Here is a 25,538-nt window from a genome sequence, read left to right as displayed (position 1 = left end):
AGCTCCCCGACTCTATAGAGCGCTCAGCTGTGAGTAGTATCCCCACTTTTACCGCGAACGCAACGCGCAGACCAATCTGCGTCTGTCTGTCATCCCCACCCGCTCCATTTCATCTGCCACGGCTCGTTCGCCGCGCTTACACTACGATCACTCAGCCGCGGTACGCCGCGCCGTACGTACGCATTTATGAGAGTACAATTTTTATTTGCCCGTGCGTATCTTTAAACTCAATTGCTAATCGATAACTGTCAGTGTCAAATACGGTCGCAGCTTTCCATCTTTGACACCACACATTTCTATCTACATTTTCTATTTATATTTTCTATCGTTTTATCTCTCTTCCCAGTGAATCCTATCTTTATGAAAGGCAAGATTTAATAACATGAAAAAAATGTTGCTGTCTTATCATCAACATCCGGATATATATATATATATATATATATATACACATGTATATAAAGTAAACATTGATAACAATTTAATACTTATATTTGTATTTAATATAATTTTATATATATATAGATATGGATATATAAAATTATATTAAGTACAAATATAAGTATTAAATTGTTATTAATGTTATTTTTAAATTAGAATTAAAAAGACATTTATTACATAATAAATACAAAACCCCGGAACAAAATTCTCTTATTTAATTTATAAAAATCAAACCGGATAAAATAAAAACTTCTCTTAAAGGAAAAAAAAAAAAAAAAGCCGGTACGCGAGGTTACTGTGCCTGATGTCCTTGTATCTTCTCGCGATTAGTTTAATCCTGCGCAACTTGGTGCGACCGCGAAGTCGCGTTATACCGGTTTGGGTACTTGGATACCATACCTGCGGGGGCGTAAAAACATGCGAAATTAAGAGATTACGATCAGCGTGGCGTACACTTTCTCATATGATGAGCTTTTGAATGCGTCCTTACGTATGCCAGATAATGTATCTTGAGAAGGCGTGTGTTGCGGAGAAGAAATTTGAATCGTAAACCGTTAATTTAATCCCAGTACAGCTTAAAAAGACATCCAAATAACATGTAAATAATAACGTTTCTTTAAATCATTTGTTTCGTTGATTTCTCTATCCTTGTCGACTTGAGAATCAATTCATATAAATATAATTATTAATATACTAGACATAAAACATCAAAACTATACAAACTTGATATAATTACATTTTTAAAAAAATTGAACATTCTCTTCCCGAAAAAGAATAATGTGCGTTATATAAATATTTTTTGAATAAATAAATTTATATACACCAGCTGTGTGTGTGTGTATGTGTGTGTGTAATATGGAAAAAAAAGAGAGAGAGAGAGAGAGAGAGAAAGTTCTTTATCTCTCTGTTTATATACATTGTTTACTTACAAAATACTCACTTTATACTTGATCGTAGAATCGTAAAAATGATTTCTTGCTTCCTCTCCGTCCGCTTTCCTATTTCTCTCTCTCTCTCTCTTTCTCTTCTCTCTTCATATTATGTATTAAAGTGTACGAATACGACATCGTAAAAAATTGCGTGCATGGTAGATTTTACACGTAAACAGCTTTAGTGCTAGTCAATCCTGATACTCTTGTTTCTTCAAACGCAATGTTCGGCGCACGGCTGTGCTTATGTTAGGGGAGTTGCATAATAGTACTCGAATCACCACACATTTTCCATTCTCATAGAAATTCTCTAGAGCCGCATTAATCTGGTCAGGCGTGGTGCGCAGCCGGCTGGATATTTTTTCAATAATTGTTTTACGCGGAAATAACAGATCGGGCTTCATTGAGCTCATTTGTGCGTACAAATCATAATTCAATAATGATGGACGTTGGATTATTTGATTCGCTCACATTTTCCATTTTTATAGAAATAATAGAATCACGTTCAGTCAAATGGATATTTTTGCTCTTTAATCATTTCACATAAATATAGAAATCTAATCTTCGTTGTATACATTTGCAATATTAAAAAAAAAATAAATCAAAAAAAATTCAGCAGTAGTAGATTAAATATTCATTTGAATAAGTTTAATATATATTATAATTTTATATAATCTAACGGCCGCTGAATTTTGTTGTTTGTTCCTTTTTACAATTTTTTGTTATTGTATATTTTTATTAAACTTAGAAAAATTGTTAAAAATATTCTATCAATTTGATTCCTGCCATATCTTAAATCTATCAAGCCTAATCGAAATCGCGAATAATGTTTGCAAACATACACCTTTTTTATCTCTTTAAATGAAAGAATCTTGTAAAATATTTTATTCGAATTTAGAATAATATGAATATATATACTCTCATATTTCGCGATAATTAAAACTATTAAAACTGTACGCATGTTCTACACGCGTACTACTTCTGCTTCTCGCACAATCGCACCATTTATTCAAAAGCCGAGTTCTTTTCCGATAAATGCCCTAATATATAAACACGGTACGATGTAAAGCGCGTTTCGCTCGCGCTTCTTTCGCCTACGATATATTTTTAGTAAGCACGCCATACCAGGACGACAACGACGACCCTCGTACGTGCAAGAACCGTCGAGCGATGAGCCCATCCAAAATTCTTTATTTTGCGCAAACACACGTCAAAAGAGGCACACGTTGAAAGTCATACAAATATAAACCATATATATGCGAGGTCTAACGGAAACTCTTTCGGCGAACGCGACGTCTGCTGCTCTTCTTTCGCGCTTGCGAGTCAGGATCGCTTTCGACGAGAAAAAAATCTTATGTAATGCGATCAGTCCATAAATCGAAATTCCCATGTTATCGAATAAAGCCATATCGTCCATCGCGACGTTTAAAAAATGATGATTCCCTCATCTCTATTCACTTCGACGCGTTTCTTTTTCACGATCGGGATATCTCGCGTCGAATCTCTTAATTTTTGGCAAAACAACAAGCTATTTACGCTTATAAATACATCGTTCTCACCTGACTAGATCCCTCTTTGCCGTTTTTTTTTTCTCACTGCCAAGGTTAACCCTTGAATATAGGTCAGTTCCGCGAAATAGACTATTTCTGAGAAACGAACGTTATTATTTTCAAGACTAAATCGTCGGAGTTTCAAAGAATGTCTTTTTTAAAAACTACTTAGCCTCAATTTACCCGAATTCAAAAATAAAATCTTTAATATATATTAAATTAGCAAATAAATTAATTATTCGTTTATCGATTACGTTTATTTTTTAAATGGTTTCTTTCTTTTCTTTTCTTTTCTTTTTTTATGCAAAGTGCAAATTTATGCAAAAAAAAAATAATATAAAAATATCTATATATTTATATATCAGTAAAATATCGATATTCTTTCCAACTTCCTGAAATTATACGATTTATTGGCGGACAGGACAGGTAATGCACGCTGGATTTCTCCAAGGATCGAAGCGACCGAGGAAAACGGTGGGACGTCGTTTTAGTATTCGGTGATGGCGTTCGTATTTCAAGCACAAACATAAAAGCGATATAGGTCGGTGTCGACGGCGGTTTCGTTCATCCCAAGGTCCCGCGTTTCAGGTCCCGCCGAATCGAAGCGAAGCAAAAAGGAAACGGTTTCTCTCTCTCTCTCTCTCTCTTTCCCTAACGGAAAAAAGTACATCGTCCGGCTCCTGATGGGTGCGGTCGCGTCGCCGCTTTAACCGGATGTTAACTGCAACTTGAGAATACTAAACGCCTCCCCGATGTATTTACAAGAAATACATTTCTAACGATACGTACTATACACCGTAGTTAGTTCCTCAGCGTCGACTCACTATGACAGATATAAGCGCGTTTGTTAGAAAGATCTTTTCTTTTTTACTGACTATCATATATTGTCAATGCTACCTTGCGCTCGTCTGTATCGTACCTTTCACAGTTAATGAAAAATATATTTTGATTTTCTGATATCTGTCGAGTAGTTAAAATATTTTTATGAGATCTTTAATTTTGAAAAATTGAAAAGCAGAGACAAACATTGCTGTAATAAAAATATTTATCGATAGAAAAATATGTTAAATTTATAACTTGGAATTTTAGATTAAAACTTTTGTTAAAAAAACCTATATTAAAATTAATTGCAAAATAATTCCATTTTTATCTGTTCGAAGGAGTTTCGAAAAATTTGAAAGCATATAAATCATTAGATTTCTTACATAAATCGTCAGACCTAAAGCCAAGATCTAAGAAACAGTATACTTGAAATAATAAAAGATCTTTTTTTTTTTTTCTCAATTATGCAAGCGAATGGAAATTTCAAGAGAATATACTGAAATTTATATTTATCATTTGAAATTTATATCTTGATTTTAAATGTGACTAGAAAATCTGTTTGCAAGAAATGTGTTTTTGCGCGATATCAGGAAATAAATTATTTGAAATACGCAGACACACGGTCGCGATTTTTCGCTGACCCTGTTTAGTGCAACTCTAATCGCTCATAAACGCGTAATAGATTCTTCTTCGCTCTGCGCGCGCTCGTTAAAAACATCGTAAATGGCCGGGTCGTGGTAATAATATAACGCGTAATTCTTTTCGACCGCACGAACATGTGTGTTGAAATCAATCAATGTTAAGCAGGGTCAATAGTCATGCAGTTCAACGCGTGCGATAAGACTCAAGATCGGGAATTATCTACTCGCGGTAAATACATTTAATCCCGATAGCCCGCGCGCGTTGCATCGTCCTCATCCGAGATGCAACTTCCCGCGCATATATTTGAGCGCAGCATTACACAATTTAAGAGCGAGCTTACGCATGTTGCGATATATGTCCACGCATTGTCATAAATTATATTTAATCACGATTTAATTCAAACGTGCTTACTTTACGATTATATGCGCTGCAACAGAATCGACAGTTAATTTCTATTGTTTATTTTATAAATCGTAGTATTATCCGTACCATGTCGATGACATTTAATGATCATGTATCATTTGCACTTTCTTACAATTCGAGCGCGATATAAAAAGCAAAATCTCGTCGCTTGTATTTACCATGTACTTAACAGAAGTTTAAGTCGGCGTTAAATTTCCAAGACAGTTAACATTGAATATTATAAAGTTGTAACAATTAAAATAGAAGAATTAATCCTTTACTCTCTGCATTACTTTTTAATGAAAATTTTATTCCCGTATTTCCTTATATTAATGTAATTAGCATGAGTGAGACATTCCGCGTATGATGCAATGTCAACGAAATATAGCGAAACCGCAGAACACGACGAATGAGAAGGTTAAAAACCTCATCGGTGTCCATGAGACGGATAGAGAAGGCGATGCGCCGTGATTTCGACAATGCGAATGACGCGGCTGATTTGGCGGTCGCATGCGAAAGTACACGCATCTCGATTTTCCACGAAAGCGATTTGGCGTAGAACGAATTATCGTCATTTCGACATCGATGTCTGATTTTGATTAATCCGTTAGGATTCGCGATAGAACCTCGTGTTGCGATAACGTTCGTTGATGATAGCGCACATTTGCATTGTATGTTTATGTATATTATCATGACATATATAAATGGAGAAAGAGTTTCATATATATTTGATATGTGTTTGGAATTGAAAAGTTTTTAATGTTGTAAATTTAACACACACACACACACACACACACACACACACGAAAAGATAACCGCAAAAATACTCGCAAGTGCATAAAATATATATATATATATACATATACATATATATCTTTCTCTCTTATCAATGATTAAATGAGAACAAGAAATATATTATCGATATAAAATATCTACAGTGAGTAAACACAGCTGAAATAGGCTTTAAAAACGGATATGAATCTGATAAGACATTATAAAACAATGTTTTGTATTGAGAGAAATAGATTTGTTACAAATATATTAGAAATATTTACAATCACAGATAATTATAATGATTGATATCGTAAGAATGATAAAAAAATCTTTTCTTCTTTATACAATGACAAACTTGCTACGTATATATCTCTTTGCGCAGTTAGTTTTATTCGGCGCAATTTAGAAAATAAACAAATCCAAAGTAACTGTATCCTTCTTTATATTTTATTGGATTTCTCTTTGGGATGCGGTATCTTGTTGTCTAAAACAGCTACTAGGCTTCGGGTTTTGAACAAGTCGTCTTTTTCGTCACCTGCCGCTCTCTCCCCGTTTTTTTTTTTTTTTTTTTTTTTATCAAAGACGACGAAATCTTTATACCACATTTCAGAGATGGACAATCTTTTCCGGAAAATACGTTAAGCTCCAAGCAAAATACGACGAGAGTTTATTGTGTAGCCTGCGTACACCTATCTGGCTCGAAGTACCTGCGGACCGGGTGTTCTCCACGGACCTTTAAACGCACCGTTCTTTCGAAGAATGCAATCTCCGAGATTCAACCAGCAGACTTAACGGAGCCATAACAATGCGAATTCGTCAGGTACGCGACATGAAAGAACGACAATACGTCCAAATACGCAGCAGACGTTTCGGGCCGAAAACTTTCAACGGAGGTGTAAGGTACCTCGCTGCGATTGTGCCAAAATTTTCCATTCAAAATAGTGTAAAGCAACCGGTCGGACGCGCCAGAAAGGACGGCCAATATTCTCCGCTATATTTGATGAATCTTATTTTACGTCAAAAAGTCGACGTTTGATAAATAATATCTTGAGCGATGTATCGTCCGCGTTATCTAAATTGGCGTGAATTTTCATTCCAATATTACGCAATTATTTTGAAAGAAAGAGACGGAATTAAATCTTCAACATCTTTTCCAATACCGCTTTCATCTATTTTCTATGCAACATTGTCTAATTCTAATAAGATTCTGCGACAAAAAAAAAATCTTTGCCACGCGTGCAATAGGATCAGCATGGAACTGTGTCAATCGGATTAAATGGTCCATCGCTTCCGTAGCGCTCGTGTCGGCTCCGAGTTAATTCTTAAGAAGACACGCTCGACGACCCGCCTAGAAGAGAGACAGAGAAAGAGAGAGAGAGAGAGAGAGAGAGAGAGGCGATCGAGAGCCGGCACCGACATAGGTCACCAACGAAAACGTAAGGGGCCGAATGCTAATTCGGCGCGGGCTGATTGCGAGACGAAGCTGGGTCGCCATGCGAAACGAGCCATTAACATGTAATTGCTTTCCACGAATCCACCTACTCGCATCCAGTTGCTTTTGATAAAACTAATTGCGGGTTTGCCCACGCTAATGCCTATTCACGAATATCCTACAAAGTAGGTAAGTAATGATACCCGCCGGCAGGAATAATGCAGGTACATCTTTCACGGAAAAAAAAAAAAAAAAAAAGAAAGAACAAGGAATATGATGAACCTGTTAGATCGCAGAATTGTATAAATAGTAACTGAGAAATTTTCCTCGAGAAGAGAATATAGCGCAACGGCGCGTTTAGAAATGTAAATCAATGGAAGATTTAAAAGTCCCTTTAGAAAATGAGAAATAAATTATATTTTTCTTTCTGTTAAAAATTTTTATGTACGAAAATGGCGAGATCTTATTTCGTGTACGTATTTTTAATGACTTCATTTTACATGGGAACAAAAACGTAAACATATGAATATTATTTTCTCTTTATTAGTCGATGGTGTCTTTTGGCGTCTTAAAGTATCAACAATGTTTTTAACGCGCCATACCCAGATGATGCGATTTATCTCCGTCATCATCTGACGCAAGAGAATTTCCTTCATTATGCTCTCCTAACAAATTAATAAATCGCATTAATCGTTACTGTATTTGACGAAGTTATCGCTGACGTCTCGGTCGTTACCACGCAAGTGCGGGAAGAGACGCGCGGCGAGGGCGCATGATGATTCTTAGAAACAATACTCTGCTAAAGAAACGCTCGAGAAGATAAAACGTTAATTAAGATAACGGTACCACGATACGAGAGAATAGTAAAGAAACGACAACTTGGACGAATATGTATCTGACCCTTAACGTGCGCGAACAGAGTGACCTATAGCCATTAATTAGACGCTGTTACAAGCGATTTTTACACGGCTCGCGCTGTATCGGATTACCTTCGTAAGTTTACTAACAGTCATTTGTATTCGAACACTTCGTGTCAGACTGGTTCTTGAAGAATTCTTTCGATAAATGTTTTTAATTCGATGAAACTTTGCGATAAGAAAAGAAGAGAGAGAGAGAGAGAGAAGATAGAAGAAAATACGTATATCTTTTTTTATTTATATCGAATACGTTTTGTATTTGATTAGATTCGTCATAAAATGCTAAAGTTAACTTATATAAATTCTCAAATTTCATAATCTAAGTGAAGATGACATTTTTTTATTTGTGCATACCAGTAATACACTGATATATGATGAGCGTATGAAGAAATTTTTTCTTACATTAATAATCAATGTTGATACATTTAAAACGTATTTTAGATTACGTTCTCGCAATGCGAAACAAAATAACGTCAAGTACCTATTTATTAATCGATTACGATTCTAGATCCCCAAATTTTTTATATAGCTTAAAAAAAGAATAGTGCAAACTCTTTAGGATAAATATGATTAAAAAGATATTTATATTAGTCGAATATATTATTTTTCTTTCTTCAAAAATGATGACTCTAAAATGTAGTTTCTCAAGATAGAGAGAACGAAACGAAGCGCAATAAATACGAGGGACACCTACTAAGTCGGTTAGGTGTCTCTACAATCATTAGATCTGATTCACGAGAATATCCCTTGAATCGAAAGTTCGAAAGCCCAATTGTCACGTTGCGCGCGTATATGCGTAAAATATAAAGGTATAATACAATTGTATGATTTCTAGTGACTAGTCATTCGCACGAGTGTCTCTATTCGGTCCGTATAAAAATGTCGCGGAGACAAGCAATTGCGATTGTATTTTTCTCGAGTCGCTTTACTGCGCTAGCGGCAAAAAAAAAAAAAAAAATATCGCGATTATCTCGCGCACGATATCTCTCTCGTCCCGAAATGGTAGAGACTTATATACGCGAATGGCGAAGTCCATCGTTTGCGAAAGGACGATCGTCGTCCCTTGGTCGATTGTACGTGCGGAATCGGCGGAACACCCGCGCCGCATTTCAGCGCTCTGAGCCAGGCTGAGTCGCCGGTCGCCGGCGGAAATCTTGCGTAACTCGCGTACAGCTAGGCAGCCTACCTAACGAACGTAATACCGTATGCCGCTTTACTCGCGTCTCGTCGTGTCGTTAACGGATACGCGCGATACGATATGCCAAACCGAGACGGAGTCGCTGAGGCTGCAGGGAAAATCCTCGAGTCCAGGCTCTTCCTCGCTCCTCGCCTTATAAGATTAGAGTTTACGGAATACGTTATGATGCCGTGAAAATAGTACATATTAGATTTATTGTATATGCATATTAAAAAAAAAAAAAAAAAAAGAATACATGAAATATGTATAAGAAAAAGTTAATTAAAGAGATATATTTTAACGCAAGCAAAAGGGATAAAAATAAATAAAGGTCTTGAGGAGAAAGAAATAGTTGAGTGTGGATTAAAATTAATTGTAATTAAGATTATAGCGAGGCATAGGGGTTAAATCGTTTTAGAGGCAATTATCCGCAGCTGTCGTAGCGGAAGTTACAGAAGCGCGCGCGCTTCTCTCGTTGCAATGGTAAGCGCGGCGTTTCTCTTGTCAGTCCGTCGATGAGAACCCGGACTACGTGTTTCGCTGGAGGCGACTCGCGAGCGTAACTGCCGATGTCTTGTAAGCGAATTGCATCACATCGCGAGTCAAGCAGACTAGACGACGCCGGTCGCGCACGAGTGATCGCTGCCACTATATACGCGTCTGCGAATGTACGCGAGAGTAATCGCGATAAACCGCTTTCGCGCGTCGCGATCTGGATCTTATCCGGCGTGTGTATTATCGGTAGCGTGACGACGCGGGATTAGAGACTCTCTCTCTCTCTCTTTCTTTATCTCTCTTCGGGGTCTCTCTCCAGATCGGTTAGCCGGGACAGTTTTATACGAGAGGCCCCCCTCATAAAATTTCTACCGCCAACTCGATCGTATTTACGGCACCGGCATCGGGATATTTATAGGCGATGGTATAAAAGAGAGCGGTTGCGCTTTCAAATCCATGGATACGTTTCAAATTTGTTTAAATGCCAATGTGTCTTTGATTTTCTCTCCGTTATATATATATAATAATTTCGTAATTTAATGAAGATGGAAAGATCTTTCATGTTGAGCGAATACGAGGAGTAAAGGAACGAGATCATCGATGATTATAAAAATGTTAGAACGCTTCTTTTAATTTGCGTATCAAAACGATTTCCAGCGATACCATTACATAACAATCTTGACGAATCAATTATTTTGGACGAAGGACGTTACTTCTCTCTCTCGAAAAAAAAAAAAAAAATTCTTATTTTCCAAATCTAAAAAGAGATAGAAAAGCATTCGATACAATATACATTTATACCCACCGATATTCACGAACTACATAATATTCTCACGTCATCGTATTCCTCGCGACGTCTCTCGCGAGAAACATAATCTCTCGTTTAACTAATATATACTAAATTAATTAAATTAATAAATTAATAAGCGCGCGCGATCGAACGATTATCGTTAGACGGCGTCCTCGAGATAACGACAGTTTTCTTTGCGCCGATACCGTGCAGACTATCGGCAGATAATTGTATAATGCAAGCGTATCCGTCGGTCTCTTACATACTTCGCGCATAAGTATTGCACATACACGAGAGCCGCCGTCGCCGTGTATCCTCGCGTGTGTCGTGGGTGGGCACGAGTGTCCTTGGCCTTGAGCATATCGGCCCTCATGCGACCACGACGACGACGACGACGACGACGACTACGACGGTAACGAAGTAGCGGCCTAACCCGACAACTGCGAGTACGTGGAAAATGCGGGCCGCATCGTGCCGGTCGTCCATGACGTTTGCCAATCTTTTCTTCCGCTCTCGCCCCGTCCCCCGCGCCCCCCTTACCCATCTTCGGCTTCCTCGTATCACTCATACGATACACACACACACACACTCTGCTTCGATGCGTCTACCGACGTTGTCTTTTATACACGCTCTGCTCCTCGTGTGTCTAATCTCTTTCTTTTTTTTTTTTTTTTTCCGAGGTGCCGCTCTACGCGCATTTTGCTGCTTTTGTCGGAAAGCGCCAAAGTACCTGGTTTTTCTTGACATTAAAAGCCTTTTTACAGTGTATCAGTGATGTTACCAGTCTTCGTTAGATCTTATTACCAGACACGCTAAAAGCATCGTGAACTATTTATATATCATATATGTATATAGCTACTTGTTATTTTGAAAAAGAAAAACTGCTCGGATAAAGTTCGCGATAATCTTTGCTCCGATTAATATCAAATATGTACATATTGATGTAATATTAAATTTCTCAAATACACTTGCACGTAATTTACTAAATAACTGAATCGATAAGAAATTTATCTATTTCCTCGAATATATTATTGACGAAATATTTGATTTATTCAGTGAAAGAATTTTTTCCTAAGAATCTAAAACTTGGAAATTCGATCAAATTGACAAAAAGGAAGATAAGTACAAACGCGAAAGATTGTACGCTAATCTTTATCTTACATAATTTTTAGCCCGATTTATCAATTACATTACGAAAATATTTCTTTTTCTCATGTCAGTATATGAAATATACTAGCGATTGTGCACGAATATCTGAAAAATGATAATATAACAATTTGGAATATAGGATGAAAATGTAATAATTTTGGATATAGGATTTTAAATTGAATATTGCCAGAGTCCTTCGCATAGAAAAACGCGCAGGTATCCCGAGAGAACGATGGAAGCGAACAGGCGTCTCTCGGCTTGAGCATCTGCTGAAAAATATGCGAAAACATCAGCTGTTCGAGTTGTAGGACGTGAGTGTCTGGCTGGCTGGTCGGGGACCGGGCAGATTGGCGCCCTGCGGAAGGCAAGATTGACCCTCGCGGACGGAAAAGGGCCGCCGGACCGGTTGTGTTCCGCATACAGCAGGCACTTTAGTTGGCGCCCGACTTACTTAACGCGACTCCTGTGAACCCGGTTTCGTAGAACGAAACTCCGTAATATTAGACAATGACTGCGCACGAAAAAATAGAAATTCACGTTTCATATTGATAGAGAAAACGGCTTTAGACCTTAATTTAGGTCATAACTTATGAAAAAATTATAAATAACGATATAGAATAGAAATTTACAGTATCGTTAAAATATCGAAGATCGTGCGGTTCAAAACGAATAAATTATCTTATGCTTAATAGGAATTAGAACTGTGCGCGATAGAATTCCCTGCTAAATTAAAAATTCTCCCGATGCCAAGTGAATTCCTGTTATGATTAGAATAAGTTGGAATGTTCAAGACGAAGATCGTACGTGATTTAATTGCATACTACGGGTACGTTCCCTTCATCAAATAATTATCGGAAAATAATCAGAAAATAATTACTCTCCGTTATTATTAGTTTTCCATATACAAGATTGCGAACGCATAGGCACTGATTGAATCACTCCGACAACTTGGAAGCGCTCAGACGGGCTCTTATCAGAACCAAGAATTTCGATAGGGGGAAGTTGTTGTTTTCTCGAACTAGGTCATCGATACAATTCCGCTACCTCTGACAAGCGAGCGATTCTCGCTTCGCTGATAGCAGATTGATTCTCTATCATACGGCGGGCGCGCACATGGTCATTTAATCTCGCACCCGAGTCCTCCCGAGACGCATTGTCAGTGACACTATTTAGCGCAACGCGCGATTAGATACGACAATCGCATCTGACAGCGAACGCCGAGAACGAGAGTCACGCTCGCTCCTCGTTATTCGGTGAAAAAAAAGAAAAGAAAAATATGTTGATTTATCGCTGCAGCGATGACGACAGCTACGTACTACAATATTAAACGACGTCCCGGTAATAAATAAATATTCGACGATGAACGACTTCCATATATCGCGCGTCTCTCTTTTTTTCTTTCATTATGCACAGCATCGTGAGAAAATACCTTTTGTAATCGTCCCCGTCAAGCTCGCTCCTTCGCGCGACGAGATAACAATTCTAGACGATATGCTTCTCTCGCGATAGACACGACGCGACGAGGCGACCGGCGATGCTCCGAGTCGTTCATCGGCAGGATGTGGGATCGTACTTTAAAAGAACCCACTTCCTCCGAACGGCGACACACGAGACGGATTGGTTCCATACGTCTTCCTCCTTTCTTCGAGCCGTCGTGTCGAGCTTGAACTCGCCGTTCGATACCTCGGAGTTTCCACGGGTTTTAACGGGTACGATAAACGCGACTGCATCCTACAAATGCGGACGATTGTTACTTTAAAATTACATGGGGAAAAAACCAATTAAGCCAATAATAGAGATTAAAAGATATATACCATATATGATAATTTCAAATGTCCATTTATATATTTATATATTTTTGAAACGAACTCTATCTATTTACTATTATAATGTATCTACTTGATCGCGCGATATCCGCAATAAAATTATTGCGAGATATAGGATGAAATATACTTTTAACGCGACTTGCGAAGAGTTCACGGGGCAAAGAATCCCGTTACGATGTCCGAATAATTTCATAAGCGTGCGTGTGCGCGATTTTATGAGTCAACGCTTTCGAGCGACGGTTAATCGAAAGCGGAAGTCGCAGGCACGATTGCATGTCGTACGTATTGCTGGAGCAGTCGAAGCGTTGCTTTCTCGCTCGCTCTGTTTAACAGAGTATGAAATAATTATACGCTACCAAAATCTCATCGCGATACGATTTTTTTATTCCCTAACGTTACGGTCACGAGCGATACGATTGCGATCGCGATTTATAATATTTATAGCGACGCAACATTGTTTCGAGTACAATCTTGCTTTCATTTGAAAGAAAAACGAAGGAAGCTCGAGAGATACCTTTGTTAATAACGAACGGATAAAGTAACGGGTAAACGAGAATTACACGAAAGAGAAACCTGAACATGAATTCGGTAATTAATAGCGTGCAAGACTCCCTTGTATCATAAAGGTTAAAACGAAAAGGCCGCTATACATTAGTAATTTAGCGACGAGACAGACGAGCGTGACACGCGGGCGTACGTTCGATTTAAAGTTTAAAGCGCCCGAGGGCACCCATACAGCCGTGCACACATAGACAGGGAGGGGGGAGGGGGGAGTGAACTTTTTACAAAAATTGCTGTCACCTCAGGGTCGCCGACAGGGCAGTTCTTTAAAGGGCCAGCAAGGTCGTCGCACCTGAACTTCGCAACTCCTGTGAGAACGGTATGAAAGATGATCCAATATCGGAGGGAGGTGTCCTCGGAAGAGGTGAAACGAGCGTTATATGCGCGCGCGCGCAGTCACAGCGCGTATGTTACGCGCCTGCAGAAGTTTACGCAACACGTGTACACAGACGCGCGCTCGTATACACACATTTGCAGCACACCACGCTACGACGCTTACGTGCGTGGCGCACGAAAGCGCTTGGAAAAAGGAAGGATGTGGTCAAGAAGACGACGGGCGAGAGAGCAGGTGACGCAGCTTCGTCGATATTACACGAGGTACGATGGGAAAATTAGCATTAACCGTTTCCGGACTTTCGATTGGCGCCGGTCGTTGCAATTTCGGTAGTCATCCGTGGGAAATGTAGTTTAAAAGGTGAGCCATTGTAGAACGATCGTGCGGTTTCGAATCAAGTGATCCCCGGAGATCTCGTAATTTATCTCGAGATTTATCGTAATAGACGAGGAAAGTACAGATATACAAAATAACTGTAAAGTGTTCCCCGAGAGATTTGCAACATTCACAATATCATTGGAAATCATTGTCGTCTGCAGTATGCAGATTTCTATTTAAAGAATTTCCTAATGTTAAAATGTCAAAATTCTTTTACCCGAGAAACTCTCAATTCTTGGAGATTCATTAAATAGAATCCTTGAGACTTTTATCCTTTATATAGTATTCATCTTTTAAGTACTCTAAATGTCTGAAAAGTATCCTTCAAATTTGCAGTATTTTTGGACATAACTTTGGCCAACTGTCATTTAATTAATTAACATTACAGCGTTAACATTGAAAATCTTAATTAAGAGAGAGAGAGAGGAGGTAGGGGGAGGGAGGTGGGGGGGAGGGGGAGAGAAAGAGAAATAACACGATGATGTGACTATAATAATGTCATAAGCAGAGAACTCGATACATGAGAAATGCACTTTTCCGCTATCCTAATTGCCACGATAGAATACGTAATGATATATTCGTCGTCCTTCGCGCCTGCCCGGCGGAAAATTGGTCAGGAGTATAGGTGTCGGTAAAACGGATGGTACGTTTGCACGCAGGTGCACCATCGGCTGGCTAACACCTGTCTTCTCTTGAAAGGAAAGAAAAAAAAAAGAAAGAAAGAAAAAAGATGACCTCGCTGCTACACTATGCATCTCGTTTTTTTTTTGTTTTTTTTCCCGTAGAAAGCCGGCTTTGCGCGCTTCGGCGATATTCGCGCGCGTGTCATTCACATGCATGACACTTATAATGAGACGTTAATTTGTTTAATAACACTCGCTCACGGCTTAAGTAATCGAGCTTAAGGAATCATCTCATGACATGCAGGGGAATAAGAATAGCGAAAAAACCTATCGGCGTTTTACTTGTCGCTATTTGAAACAATATTTGAAAAAAATATTATGCCAATAGTAAAAAAGAATAGTGTTGATAAAATTTCTCTCGCTCTATTATTTATTTATTTTTTTTTTTTTCGTCGATCTAGATCTATTTAATCTATTTAATAATGAAAATTATTTTTTAAATTAAGCCATTTTAAATTAAAAATGTAACATCATGATAATATAGTAACTGTAAAAATCGTTAAAAGTACACAAAATATTAAATATATTTTGATTGGGATTTTTCCTGTAACTAAAAAAAAAAAAAAAAAAAAAAAAAATTAATTCTAAAAGAACTGCCAGTGAGTTTGTATATAATAAAATTTGTTATTTGGTACGATATAAATTTTTTCGATGCGAGTATTCTTGATTGACGAACCGCCATCGTCATAAAATTGTAAGCCTATTCTTATAAACCGCAAATAAGCTGATTTCTCGAAACTTTAGAATGACGGGGTAGATTCTCCGACGAGAGTGTTAATAAAAGGATATCCATTCAGTCTCGCTCGTCAATGCACCTGTCCGATAACCGGTTAGCGATTTTACCTGCCTTTTCCACTCTATAAATCTCTAGATAGCCTCTTAGCCCTTGCTCGTACAAACATCCGATGATTCTAACGTAAGATACGTTTGTAAAAATATGACTAATTGTAACAATATTATGATAAAATCTCAATAATGTAATCGATCATATTAGTAAGCTTTCTAAATGCAAAATAAAATAATTTTAATGTATCGCTAGAATTATTTAACGTTGAAAATTATTATAAATGATATGCGTGGTATCCGGAGTATTTACCCCGTGTCGAGACCCTTAAAAGCTTCTTCAGTCTTCCCGAGGCACGTCTCGCTAGATCGACTTGAGAAATAAATGGTTGCTTAAAACTGGTTAAAGTATGTCTTACCAGCTGAATGAAGCGGATAGATTAGCCGGTACGCCCGTCAAAAATCGAGACGCGATGCACGAGTCGGTGTAACGTGGAGAATCTAATCCTGGGTACGTGTGAAACGGCACGAGCGATCGCAATTTAAGAAAGAATCACACTTTGTACACTCGCATTCGCGATCGGTATCTGTCGTGAGTAGGCGCGAGCACGAACGAGAACAAGCTGGATCTCTACAGAAGTGTTTCAGTTAATAATGGACTAACGAACTCTGTGCGAATCATTTCAAATATATGTCGATTTATCACGAATAAATCTTATAAATTATGGAGAAATTTTCATTAAATTTTTAAGATTAAAACGCGTCTCTCGCAATATGTTCGCAATTTAAATGAAGTAGTGGAAAAAAAGTACCTTATATATGATGAAATCTTAAAATTCAGATAATGCTATCTGCGAATTATACAATATAAATATTTATACTAGATTTGAACAAAAAAAGAATTCTATTTCTTTAGTTGTTGTATTTTGAAAATATTTATATTAGTAACTCAATATATATATGAAGAGGGAGATATTTCAATCTTATTTATAATTTGTTCTGTATGATAGTTGATTTATACCTGCGGTTTTGGAATTACATAGCCTGACATATGCGCGATACTCGGTTCTTATCTTATAGCACCATTGTAATCGGAGTGCTACTTTAAATTATAGTACACGTCATAAATATACGTCTTTTCTTAAAAATTAAATCGATTATGTTGCACTTTTACATACACATCTATAATCGAAAGTATATGGACATTTTCGGCATGATTTATGATTTTTGTTGTTTTACAAGAAATTATTATAATTTCAGTAGGTAATAATTACTTGTAATATGTATTTCGGTAGGTAATAATTTCTTTCTCCGATTAATTATTTTAATTTTTGAATCAAATATATATTATAAAAATTTTTTATATCAAATATAAATATTTTAATATTAAAAGTTAAAGAGCTTTCAAGAGTGTCGAGTTTTAACTATATGAATTATGTAAACAGTTAAATATTTTAATATTAAAAGTTAAAGAGCTTTCAAGAGTGTCGAGTTTTAACTATATGAATTATGTAAACAGTTAAATATCTAAATGTAAATATAAATATAATTATAATCATAATGAATATAATTATAAATATAAATATTATTATCTATAATCGTGAATACAATAAAAATAATTTTTTCTAATAATATAATTATGAATATAAATATCAAAAGAATTTGAACTTATACACAAAAATCTAAATATAAAGCTCTTAATATTTAAGCTCTTATTAAGAAAATATTAATTATTAAAAGTTGGATTATACGTGATAACCCATCATTAACCAACAACCCTCTTCCCGAAAACAATCCACGGTCGAAAATATCTCTGTGCGGGGTTACAAATTTGAGAATATGCAGATGCCGGAAGTTGAAGGGAGTCCAGAAATCGACGCTTAATCTCGTTCGATTGGGAACTGACACAAGTGTGTCCCGCGAACAGTAGTAACGACTATATATCGATGGGTCGAAAATACTTATGACGACAGCGTGCGTACACGTTTACAACTTGGCGTCTCGCTCAGGCTCGATATCGATGTTCGTTTTTGTACGCCGTTTATATGTCGTCGGTTTGCCTCAGGTAGGCAGGGTCGCCGGTGCGGTTTTGTTTCTCTCGAATCATCGTTGAGGAAACCGGACCCGGAGTTTCACATAGGGCCACTCGGATCAATCGACAAACCGTCGATCGAAAAGTGCGGCCCTTACGTGGGACCTGAGAGAGTCGACCCGGTCGTCTCGACTACCGTGGTAAATCTCGAGATTTTTTTACCTCGTAGTCGGCTATAATGTAGAATGAGGGGAAGAGTTGTTAATTCGTTACCGGACATCGTATTCGTGCTTCTCGGGAGAGAGAGAGAGAGAGAGGGGGGGGGGGGGAGACGTAACTCATGCCCGTTCGCTCGATCGTGTTCAGTTTTTGAAAAAAAAAGAAAAAAAGGACGACCAAATCCCCTGAGATGCATAAGAAATTTACATGCATTTTCGTGACAATTTTTTGCGATATAATGATAATAAGTAATTTATTTATTATAAATTATGATTATTAACAGGCGCTCAGGATTTTCTGCATGTATACCAGAAATTGGAATATTCCTGAAATAATTTATACGCAAAGAGAATTAATCGGATAGCTGTGCGTGTACGCGAAACACGCGACGCATTTTCATTAGCGTGACATTAACAATTAATTTATGTTATAAATTGATACATCTCTTTCTCCGCTTACTATGAAGATTAAATATTCCAATCTTAGCGAATAATTAATTTATAATTATGTCAAATATACGATATATTATAGAACACTACGCTGTGTACACTTTTTTATTTTTTTTATTTTTAAAAAACTCGTACTAATCTATAGACAAGAAGGTTCATTGCACGATTAAACTCCTATTGGTCACTGAAGAATTTCAACGATACGGATCGATCCTGGGCGTGTTCCTTATTTCGGCAGATTGCCGAAATTCAGACGGAGAAATGGGTATGGAGCGGAGGGAAAAATCGAACACGTGGTTTCGTCAATAAATGTAAGTAGGTACGCCGTAGGGCATGTGCAGGAGGAATAGCGGTACGTCTACGAATCACGGACGTTCCTAGGAACGTTTTGAATGCTAACGACGACAAAAGGGACCGTCTCTCCGTTAAGGATCGGAAAGGGTCCGCAGGTACGATGAGCTGGAATTAATACGAGCATCGGGTCAACGGAGAGAGAAAGACAGAAACGGAGAGAGAGAGAGAGAGAGATCGAGAGCCGAGCGAGACCGTGAACTTTCTATGTGGTAGAGGAAAAAAAAAAAAAAAAGACCGCGACTGTTCGCTATGCTTTCGGTAATAATACCATGGTAAGTCGCGGTATTCCCGTGTAAACCCGAGAGATGATCTAGCAGGTCGAATTCCTCGCATCTCCTACGCATGTTTTCCCCAACATTTTCTATTAGATCCTTCCGCCGTAGGCTCTCATTGCCGTAAGCTCACTAGTCTCCATTTACCTTTTTCCTCCTCTTTCAATATTCTCTTTTCTTTGCTCTTTTTTTAAACGCATTCGTACAACAACACAATCGACATTCGATCCGAGCTATAGATTATCGAAGTGAAATCGCTAAATCGTTCGAATTTCCATCGACAATAAAAACCGAGATCGTGAGAAGAGCCCTAGATATTGCTAAGTACACGTGATAAGTTTCGATGTCTCATAGATAGATAAATAAAGGTAGTTGTTGTATAAATACAAAAATATATGCAGATAGTTAAATATAATCAAACAGATCATTTTAGTGTTGCTTCTACAAGATATTTAAATTCTAATTCTAATTAAATAATTAAATTCATAGCTCCAATTTCGGCTCGTATAACGATAACATCAATTTGCAAATTCATAATTTACATGAAATATTCAGATATTACAGCGCTCTTTCCCTTAAATATAGATAGTAATCGATATATTTCACACATGTTTAATATATAACATGTTCTTTCTCGATTGAGGAGTTATCCTAGCGAACGAAAAAATGATATTTTTAATAACACGTACAACTTTTATTTAAATATATAGATATTTAAATGAATAAAAATATAATGTTTTTTTTTTTGGTTAAAAAATATTTACGTATTTTTAATAATATTTTTATAACGATAAAATTAAAATCTAAAACATATTGAAGTAGAAGAAAAATAATGGGACGTTTTATTATAATCATGCGTGCCTACATGGTGGTTAAGTTTCCACCTCGATAAATTATTTAACGTAAAGATTTTTTTATAATCTTTACACTAGTTATTTTCGGTTTGCCTTCGAAAAGGCAATTCTGAAAGATTTTTTTTTTTTTTTTTTTTTTCCAAAACTAGATGCATTTGAATCAGGGAATTTAAATTTTGAATTCTTTTAAAAAATTACGTTTCTTCATGACCCAAGAGAAAAGAAATTCAGAAAAAATTATCATAAATCGAAAATAATAAGTTTAGAAGCTATTATTGTTCTTCCGTTTTAATATCTTTTACAATTTTTCATCTTAATTTTATTGTATTATTTATTTATTTAAATATATATATATATATATAAAAGAAATATTATTTGTCTACTTATTGAAATAAAAATTTTACATGATATTAAAAAGTATTCTATTTTTCGATTCTCTAGATTCTTACAACTCTTATTCTCTCTTAATTCTCAATCACTCAATTTTGACTCGTTAAAGCCTCTCGTAACGATTGCGTTCTAAATGTGACTCTCTAACGGCAGGGAGAGCTAGCACTATCAATCTTATAACATAAACAGAGATACGAGCGCTTATCATATGCGGTTGCACATCCTATAAACATGGATACGAGGTAAATAGTACCGACAAGAAAGATATAAATGTGTCCGTGCATGCATTTGCATATGTATACGAATTATTTATACAATTGCACTCACGATGCTACCCTGCATCGATTCATTGGCCATCGGTTTTTTTTTTCTGCGCATGCATCGACAATGAGCAAATGACGATGAATTATTCGATTAACGGTCATAACTTGTGTTCCACGTACAAAAGTACTCTGCCATTTCGATCGTATATTATTCTCGAAAAGCTCTTGTCTAATTTAAATAAAAAATCAAAGATATTGATTAATATATTAATCTTCTCAATTTTAAAATTAATTTTCTCGGGTTCTATATAAAAGATCAAATTGGATCACTGTTACATAAGCCCTCTAATTTCTGTAAAAATAGACAAAAAAGATATAGATATATTTTGCAAAATAATTTTCAAAGTCGGAGAGATCAATCTTAGACATTCCGTCAAACTGTTGTCGGAATTTCGACGTTCGACCTCTTTCCATTTTCGAGAATCCGAGCTTACCAGAATCGCTCTTGAAAAGGGATTAGGGTAAGAGAAGAGAGGACGATTCTGTACGAGAGAAGAGAACGGAAGGGAACTCTATACGCGCATCTCTCTCTCTCTCTCTCATGCGCGCGCGCGAAGTGAAATGTATGGTACGTCGTGTAAAGCACACGCGCCAGGCGAGCGGTACAACAGCAGGTGAAGCTCACAGCTGCTGGACAGCTGGACCGATATCTGGCTCCCAGCTACATTCCAACGCGAGTACGAGACGCGCGCGATAAGGCGAGCCGCACGCCACGGCCACGCAACGTGCCGTGCGATGCAACACGCGTAATATCATGCCGCCGTTAGTCAATGCGAATTACGCGAGTACGTACACGCTGCGGCTACGACGGCGCAACGCTGTCTCGCCGTTCGCTCTTGTCGTCGTCGTCGTCGCCGGTTACTCTAGCGATTATACCCGCGATTAGATTACCACTCGCTCGAGCCGGTTGCGTGGACAGGCATTATCTAACGACAAGATGCTGGCAACCAGCTTGCGACATCGTCGCAAATACATATACTATCTTTATTCGCATCGCTTTTCAATGACGTTCTTTTCCGAATAAAAAGTACACGCGTATTTTAACAAAACGCGCGCTCTCTCTCTCTCTCTCTCTTTTTCTGAGGATATAATTTATTTTTAATTCCTTTCGATTTGTTTTTTGATCAAGACTTCTATCAAAAAATTATTCACTTGTATCAGATATCACTATCGTATAAGGAAATCAGAAAATTACTTTGGTTTACAACATATTAGAGCCAATGGATAAGATAGTATTTTATTTTTGTTTCTTTTTTATCTTTAAAAAAAAAAACATGGTTTAATATAATATTATTCTATCATATTCTCTTCTCTTTTGGTATATAATATCCTTCTTAAAATTAAAAAAATGACAATTAGATTTTATATTTTTGAAAGAACCTACATTAGCACAATTATTCGTGTAGACTTGAGTGAGGTTTAAATAGCTATCTAGGATATGCCTTTAGGACAGCGCGGCGGTGTGTGGCGCCCAGGATATGACGTCAGTATGCGTGTCGTCTCCGAAGATGCGTGCGATACACGCGGCTTGTTTTTATCGTCGATCGTATACGAGCTCGCGCCGACTTCTGAAGACTCTAACGTGACGGGCATTAAAGATGCTTCTCGAAAATGGGAAGTCGCACACGTGAGTCGTTTAACCGACGTAAGGTTCTTCAACGATACGAATTGATAGAAAATATAAAGCCCTTCTCGTTACGCGATATTACGTTAGCGTATCAATTTGTATTATACAATTTATAGAGCAGGCTCTTTCATACATCTATACATAATGCGTTTAATTAAATACCAAGACGTTAAAAAAATTTCGAATTCAATTACAGACAATTCGAGGTAAGCGAGTTTCCACCTAGCTAGATATGATGTTTGCGGAATCGATCGATCAAGGGATATCGAATTATAAACCAATTAAGATACCGCGAATCGGATGTCTAGGATGTCCGAGGGCTCGACCGCATAGATATGCATTTTCATTTGTTTCGCATGCGAGCCTTCGCTGACTCACTCGAGTGACTCATGCATACCGAGGTACGAGATATCGCGCGAGTCGACGACGATTCGCGCGAGCACACACGTTCATATCCATTCGCGCATATACGCATGCACCGTCAACATGACAAGAAGCGTGGATAAGGATATCCTCGCGAGAGTACACAGGCTGACTAATTTCACGATATCGCCCTGCTAATGTTACGTCGCATGGTTGCCATCACGTGAGGAGTACGATGTTGGGAATAATTCAAGGTTCACGAATGAGGATATCTTTCTCACTCAAGAAGATGGAAAAGTAGAATTAAAATCGAGATACATTTTATTAACACGCAATTGTCTTTCAAATGTGTCTTTTATGTAAATATGTATATATTTGCACAAATACATATGCAAGTCTGATAGTTAGTCGTGAATAAAAAAAAAAAAAAAAAAAAAAAAAAAAAAAAAAAAAAACTATTGAAAGAGAATCTTTTAGAAAATTAAGCGCAATAATTTATGTTATCTAATCTCGTCTCTACGACACCGTGACGGGATAAAGCAGCGCGTGATTACATATCAATTACAAATCTATTATTTTCTTTCTAATCAGCGCACACTAAATAATGTTATCATAGATCAGAACCACAATAGATTAGCCATACAGCGAGAAGCTTTTCTATAGAAGAGTTAGTTATTTATCTAAAAAAACAGAAAATTTTACTTCACTTTTTTTTTTAATTCCAAAAAAATCTCAATATTCGAATGATAAGAAGATCTCCATATCTAGAAATTTCGACACATTCGATTATAATATTAATTATAGATCCTCCGAATATTTTGAATATCTTAATAAATAGCGCTAACGCGTCAAAAGGGAATTAAATAGCAATGGGATAATATCGTACAATTCGATTTGCTTGGCCGAATCTTTTGAAACGATCTTGAATTCATTTCTACACTTCCTTAATACACAGTGTGATGTTATTCAGTGTCTAATCCGAAGAGGAGCTGGCCGCTCGAGAAAATGCTTCGGAGTCTCGCGTGAAAACAAAGCGAGATGACGAGTGATCCGGGTACCCGCAGCGAGGACTATATATCGGGATCGCGTCTCTTGACCGCATAGAGAAACGCGATCCGAGAGCTACGGGTACTCGAAGACCTTCGAAGAAAAGCAGAAGAGCGCGTATACGCGCTTATAGATTTCTGGATCCTTGGTTCCTGGCTCGAATCGAAAACTCTGTGATCCTTGGAGAAGTCTCACTTTTACAAACAATAGAAAATCAATAAAATGCTAAAGGGATTAAAAAAATTTATCGCAAAATAAAATCTTAATAAACACAAATAGGTAATGCAACTATATTTTCCGACTATTTAACTTTTGACGGATTTTTCTTTAACGAAAAATATTATAATCTGAGCCTCTTGAAATATTTTTATTAGAAAACTTTCAACTGATCTATAGAACAAACTTTATATAAGACCGTTAAGAACTAATTAAAATACCTGGGCTCGATTCCATCAGAGCGAGTTGACTTGGCGGATTTATCGAGGCATTCCTCGATCAGTAATCCAGGAGTAAGATAAGGAGGGCAAGCCGCATCGAGAGGGGCGAGGTACGAGATAAAAGCGAGAGAGGAACGTGAGCGGTTTAAAGGAAGAACGATAAACGGCAGTCGCGTGGAACTCGCGAGGTTCCGTGTTACGTACATTATGTACGTAGCATACTAATGGCAATTTCGCCGAGGCCCTTATCCCATACGCAGGACTAATATTTATGAAGGGGTTCCCCCGCGCGCGTGTCGATTCCGAATGCGCGGGGCGTAAAACGCGCGTGGGTCGTCGTCTTGGTCGCGTGGTGCAACCTCTTAACTGCGCTTAACTGCTCATTGTACTCATCTTACCTTTCTCCTGCTTAGCATTCGAGCGTAATAATAACGGCGATCAAGATTTCGAGTTAAAATTTCTCGTACAAACATACGAACGAATGCAATTTTCAATTATTACAGAAGTTACAAGTTGTCTTAGAATTAAAAAAAAAAAAAAAAAAAAAAAAAAAAAATTACACGTAAAAGTGATATATACGATAAAACGTTGACTTGTAAATTCTGAATTACAGTGACGTGTTCTCTGCTAACATTGCATAATAATTTCTGTAATTGTTCGCAAATTGTACGCATGTCCAAGGAACATTTCGAAAATTACTTCCCCCCCTCCCCCCCCCCTCCCCCAAAAAAAAAACAGTCCCGAAATGATGACATAAAGTCGACGGGACATCCTGTCTAGCCTTGCTCATTTGCCGAGGAAACGTAAGGTCAACATATTCGAGTTTATCCGCACGGGATGTATATCATTTCGGGTAGTAAGGCGATGCGCGAAGAGGAGAGAAGCCGAAAGAGGAGGAAGTGGCGGGAAAGAGAAATATACGACGGGAGAAAGCAGAAACGCGCCTGCCACAAAATAACAGACGTAGCGTGTCGCTGCCCACCGTGACGCGGCATCATGCGTCGCATTTCGTGAATTTTCACATCCGGCGCATTGTGTGCGAAACGGCGGCATAACCGTGGCAAGTCGTCGCACCGTTCGGACCCTTAA

At 37.6% G+C, this 25,538-nt stretch overlaps 1 protein-coding gene and 1 long non-coding RNA gene across 2 annotated transcripts in view; one reads left to right on the top strand and one right to left on the bottom strand.

Moving 5' to 3' along the window:
- Window positions 1-25,538, bottom strand: part of LOC138940688 (uncharacterized) — a 125,109-nt gene that overhangs the window by 63,427 nt on the left and 36,144 nt on the right. The window lies entirely within an intron of this gene.
- The window catches only part of Dh31 (diuretic hormone class 2), a 275,640-nt gene that overhangs the window by 222,808 nt on the left and 27,294 nt on the right, over window positions 1-25,538 (top strand). The gene's annotated exons all lie outside the window — the stretch shown is intronic.

This window comes from Polyergus mexicanus, unplaced genomic scaffold (assembly GCF_030449975.1).
Source record: "Polyergus mexicanus isolate NDT 795.1 unplaced genomic scaffold, iyPolMexi1.0 SCAF_17, whole genome shotgun sequence".
Classification (NCBI taxonomy): Eukaryota; Metazoa; Arthropoda; class Insecta; order Hymenoptera; family Formicidae; genus Polyergus; species Polyergus mexicanus.
This window is presented reverse-complemented; position numbering and strand designations above follow the sequence as displayed.